Here is a 6,000-nt window from a genome sequence, read left to right on the forward strand (position 1 = left end):
CATGGTGCTGATGGAAAGAGGATAGAGTAGGAGTTATCTTGAAAGTGGAGTTTGTTAGGAATGTTATGGAGGGGGAGAAGAGTCAGAGTGATGAGCCTAAAGCTGGAAATTGAAAGTGTGTTGTTTAATGTTGTGATCGGTTCTGCCCCAAAGGTAGGATGTGAGTTGGGAAAGAAGGAGAAATTCTGGAGTGAGTTAGATGAAGTGATGCAGAGTATCCCCAGAGGTGAAAGGGAGTGGTGATTGGAGCAGACGTCAATGGACATGTCTGTGCAGGCTACATATTTTCAATACTGTGCAGAAATCTGGGGCAACAATTACAAAACATCTCTACAGCCATTAACCATTATGCAAAAAAGAGCAATAAGAATAATCCACAATGCTGACTACAAGGAACACACAAACCCATTATTCCTGAAGTCCAAAATACTCAAATTTATGGATATTGTGGGCTATCAAACAGCGCAAATAATGTTCAAAGCAAAAAATGATCTGTTACCAACAAATATACAGAAATTATTTAGTATTCATGAGGGAAGATATGGTTTAAGGGGCAAAAGTAATTTTAATGTCACATTAATACGCACAAACAGGAAAGGTTTTTGTGTTTCAGTCAGCCGGGTGAGGCTATGGAACAAGTTTTCAATGGAATTAAAGCAATGTCCAAATATTAAACCGTTTAAAATAAAATACAAAGATATTATTTTTCAGAGGTACAGGGATGAGCAAAATGCTTGGGTGCAATGATACAGTGTTTATTTTTTATTTATCTATTTTTATCCTTATTTTCTTACAGTAGTCAGTAGCTTATGTTGCTACAATGTTTTTATTGTCTTGTTTTGATTGTTTTTGTTTTTTTTATTTATTTTTATTTTTTATTATGTTTGCATAATGTTATGTTCGCATGTGTTAGCTAGTCATATTTAAGGAGAGGGGGTGAGAGTTTATAAGTTTTACTTCTTCTCACTCCCTTTCGAATATGTACTTTGTTATGTCTCATGTTAAGACGATTGTCTTATTTCTTTCATTTTTTATATGATTCATATTCGAAATAAACACTACTACTACTACTACTACAGAGGGAATGAGGGAGTGATTGGCAGGTTTGGTATCCAGGACCAGAATACACAGGTACAGATGGTGGTAGACTTTGAAAAAAAGATGGAGATGGCTGTAGTGAACACTTTCTTTCAGAGGAGGCAGGAATACAGGGTCACTTATAAGAATGGAGGCAATGGCCAAACAAAGGGCGTATGATGACTTGTATGCTAGGCTGGACAGTAAGGAGGGAGAGACAGACTGATCTCTACTGGTGGGTGAAGTAGAAAGACAGAGATGAGAATGATGTTCAGTATGTTAGGGTGGTGAAGGACAAAGATGGAAATTTAATAACAGGAGCCAGAAGTGTGTTAGGAAAATGGAAAGAGTACTTTGAAGAGTTTATAAATGAGGAAAATGAGGGAGAACAAAGAGTAGATGAGGTGGCCACTGTAGACACCAACATATCAAAGATTAGAAAAGGTGAAGTTAGGAGAGTATTGAAGAGAATTAAAGTGGAAAGGCAGTTGGTTCTGATGATATACCTGTGGAGGTATGGTAATGTCTGGGAGAGGTGGAACTAAGCAGAGTTTTTGACTCAGTTGTTCAACAAGATCTTAGAGTGAGAGGCTGCCTGAGGAATGGAGATGAATTGTGATGGTGCCGATCTTTAAGAACAAGGGAGACGTGCAGAGATGTGGCAAGTGCAGAGAATTAAAGTTGATGTGCCATATAATGAAGCTGGGGGAAAGAGTCATAGAAGCTAGACTAAGGACAGAAGTGAGCATTTGTGAACAGCAGTATGGCTTCCTGCCAAAAAAAAAAAAAGAGTACTACGGATGCAGTATTTGTTTTGAGAATGCTGATGGAGAAGTACAGAGAAAGCCAGAGGGCACTTCTTTGTGTCTTTGTAGATCTAGAGAAAGCTTATGCACTGGAGAGAAGAGGGCTGAAGGGTAGCCGCAGCAAGACAGAATACGTGTGTGAATGAGAGGAACCCAAGTGGAACAGTGAGGTTACAGGGAGAAAAGATAAAGAAGGTGGAGGATTTTAAGGAGTAGGGGTCAACAGTCCATGGCAACAGAGAGCGTGGAAAAAAGATGAAAGAAACGCGTGCAGGCCGTTTGGAACAGCTGTTGAGAGTGATGTGTGACAAAAGAGTATCAATTCAATTCATAGTACTTTATTAATCCCCGAAGGGGAATTGATTAAGCAATAATGAGAGGAAAGGTGTACGAGACAGTGGTGAGACCAGCGATGTTGAATGGTTTGGAGACAGTGGCACTGAGGAAGGGACAGGAACAGAGCTAGACGTAGCAGAAATGAAAATATCAAGGCTCTTTGGGAGTGACAAGGATGGATAGGATCAGGAATGATCACATCAGAGGGACGGTCATGATTTGGAGAGAAAGTCAGAGAAGCCAGATTGAGATGGTTTGGACATCTACAGAGGAAGGATAGTGAGTTTATTGGGAAAAGGATGCTAAGACAGAAGGTCTAGAGCAGGAGTCGGCAACCCGCGGCTCTAGAGCCGCATGCGGCTCTTTAGCGCCGCCGTAGTGGCTCCTGGAGCTTTTTCAAGAATATTTGACCTTTTTTTCTTCCTTTTTTTTCTTCTTTTTTTCCTCTTTTTTTCTTCCTTTTCTTCTCTTTTTTTCTTCTTTTTTTCTCTTTTTTTTTCTTCTTTTTGTCCTTTTTTTCTTCCTTTTTCCTTTCCTTTTTAAATCTCGACATTTCGACATTTCGACTTTTTTCTCAAAATTTCGACTTTTTTCTCGAAGTGCATAATGAAAAAAAAAACATTCCCCCAGTAATAACTAATATAGATACATGCAGCATGTGTTGACTTCATTCTAAGGCTTATACAAGACTTTTCATTTTTTGCGGCTCCAGACATATTTGTGTTTTGTGTTTTTGGTCCAATATGGCTCTTTCAAGATTTTGGGTTGCCAACCCCTGGTCTAGAGGAAGACCAAAGAGGAGATGTATGGATGTAGTGAGGGAGGATAGGAGGTTGGTTGGTGTGAGAGAAGAGGATGCAGAGGATAGGGTGTAGATGGATACGGATGACTTGGGGCCAGTCCCAATACACCCCCTCGCCCTACCCCTAAATTTTGCGCGTTCCTGTGAGGGTAGTGGTGTCCCAATTCCTCTTTGCATGTAGGGGTAGTGGGCATAACGAGGGGTAGGGGGTATGAATCTAGCCCTTCAGAGCGAGGGATTTCAGATGCCGACTCGCCGACCGAGGGCCAGAGAAAATTTCCCAGAATGTTTTACGTCATCATTTGCATACTGAATCAAACAAAAAAACATGGCGGACATTTCTAATTTTTTAGTGAATTACACCAACGCAGAGCCTACAGCGTAGGGCTACGCGGCGCGTAAGCTATGCCGTAAGCTCTGCGTCGATTTAACACGGAACCACAAATCAGCCTTTATTCTGGCGAGATCTGAAAAAACTTCGCAACAACGAGCAAGCGAGTGATTATGTACATTCACTGAGTGAATATTATGAAAGTAAAATATATATTTCTTGCTAGAAATGTAATCATTTGTATGCAGAAACTAACTCAAAATATTGTTTTCAACCTGATCTCACAAAAATCTGTGAAATGCCCAGGATCGCTTACGTACTCGAACGTAAACCACGCAGTGATGTAGCAAGTGGTGTCCCGATCCCTAGGGAAGATTACAAAGCCCCACGCCTGTGGCTTCATTTTGAGGGTGAAGTGGTAGTGGGTGAGGGCTAGTGGTAGTGAGTAGGGTGAACATTGGGATTGGCCCTTACTGTGGCAACCGTGAAGGGAGCAGCCAAGAGGATAAGAAGAAAAAGAAATTCCGTGTAAATATGATAATTGTAATGGATGGCACAAATTATTCATATCACAATCACATACCTTATATGATTGCTCTGTGACACTATGGACATTCATCATTATCTGTCTTGTTGCTCAACACACAAGCATAATAGTCCACTTTAGTAGACTGTTGACACATATTTGAAACCCACATGGAAATTATTTTTCTTTGCCGTAATGTACACAAATTCTCATAATGATTCATTATAGAGCCTCAAAGATTTATCTGTCATCTAGGTCAGGGTTGTCCAATGCCAGTCCTCAAAGGCCGCTACTCTCCATGTTTCAGTCCTGATTCAGATGAAAACATCATCATAAGCTTGTCATTAAGATCTGCACAAGTCTGTGACACAGTTGGGATGATGTGTAAAATGTAGAAAAAAAAGGAACACAGTTGTCTGCAAATCTTTTTCAGCCTAGATTCAATTGAATTTCACCACAAACACAAGATAGCTAATATTTTAAATAAATAATCTTTAAATATTTGCTCATTTTGAATGTGATTGGAAGATGTCTGTGGTTTATATATGCGAGTGCTCCACTCTTCTGCACCAAAAATGTTTGGGTGTATTTTTTACATATTATTATTTAGTCATGGAGCAAGTCATGCATATAAAACGTCTGTGGTGGCTGAAATAATCAGTGCCGAAATGGCTCAAAGAGATCGTAGTATAAGTCACACATTCAGGACTTTGTTGTTCATAAGAACAGAAACAGCTCTGAATCATTTTATCGAATCAAATTATTTTGTATGTCCTATATTGAGGCTGATTTATAAACTCTTACATTACAGCTTTTTATAAATTGCTTTCAGCACCATTCCTCCTGGCTTGGAGAAACTTTAAATTGCTTTCTTAAGTGGGATTAAGATAGGGTTTTCTCATTCAGATGTTTCGGTAGTGAGTCATGCAGGAGTTGCAAGGAGACACCATTACCTCTGCTCAGTTTAGCTCAGGCAGAAGATTGAGCCCCTTTGGATTAATTTGCTACTACTCCAGTTACTGTGGACTTACCGAACCTTTCCCTGTAGTTCTTCTGTCCTTTTCTACAGAGAAGAAAATAAAATCACAAAAGAACTCATTCCAACAAATGCCAGGCAAAATTCTTGAGTATTACATGTAGAATTTCACAAATACCATAAACTGTATCTTAAATCTAAAAGTATTTTATTTTTTTCTATGTGAATCACTCTACTCTAATCTCTTGCATTAATTACGTCTGAGGGGAAAATATTTTCTAAAAGATTATGTTATCAGGTTCTTATTTTTCCTTTTTCTAGCAAAAGAAAGGGGGGAAATAATAACTGCTGCCAAGTATATCACAGATGGCTTTGATATACTGATATCTTTTGGAAAGAAAGTTTATCTAGACAACCTACTCTTACTTTTCTCTGGATGATTTATAACCAAAAGGTTTCTTGAATTTTTCACAAATTTCTCATGAATCAGGTTGGAATTGTCTAAGACTTTAACATCAGTCCAGTAACTTCCCATTATACATTATAAATTATACATAATGATAAGTAGATAAAGAAAATAAACTAGGAGATCTTAAATTCCCCATTATGATTCTTTTTTCATTACTTTATCAGGAATATTTCATAGGGTTTTTAATTTATGCAATACGTTGTGTATATTTAAACATAATTTCTGTATTATATTTATATCTAATCATATAAATGTTGTCTTTTTGATCTGTATTGTCTCCCCTCAACTATTTTCTGAGTTTTAAACTCTACTTGGAAAGAATAGTTGTAACTGATGTGCAGACAATTTTTGTGCTTTATTGAAATTTTCTTTTTAAATTTAAAACAAAAAACAGAAACATTATGTTTTATTATGGAGCATTTAGCTGCACTTTCCGCCGGTCTGTTTGCCCTTTTATTCTGCTCCCAGAACACGTTCTCTTTTTCAGCTGTGCTGTCCATTTTTAATCCCCAGTGTTGGGTCTTTCCGCACACTGACAGGCATTAGTGTGTGTGTGTGTGTGTGTGTGTGTGTGTGTGTGTGTGTGTGTGTGTGTGTGTGTGTGTGTGTGTGTGTGTGTGTGTCAGAGAGAAAGTAAAAGAGAGAGAGAAATGATAGGAAAAGCTCATATCAGGTTA

This window comes from Cololabis saira, chromosome 13, assembly GCF_033807715.1.
Source record: "Cololabis saira isolate AMF1-May2022 chromosome 13, fColSai1.1, whole genome shotgun sequence".
Classification (NCBI taxonomy): domain Eukaryota; kingdom Metazoa; phylum Chordata; class Actinopteri; order Beloniformes; family Belonidae; genus Cololabis; species Cololabis saira.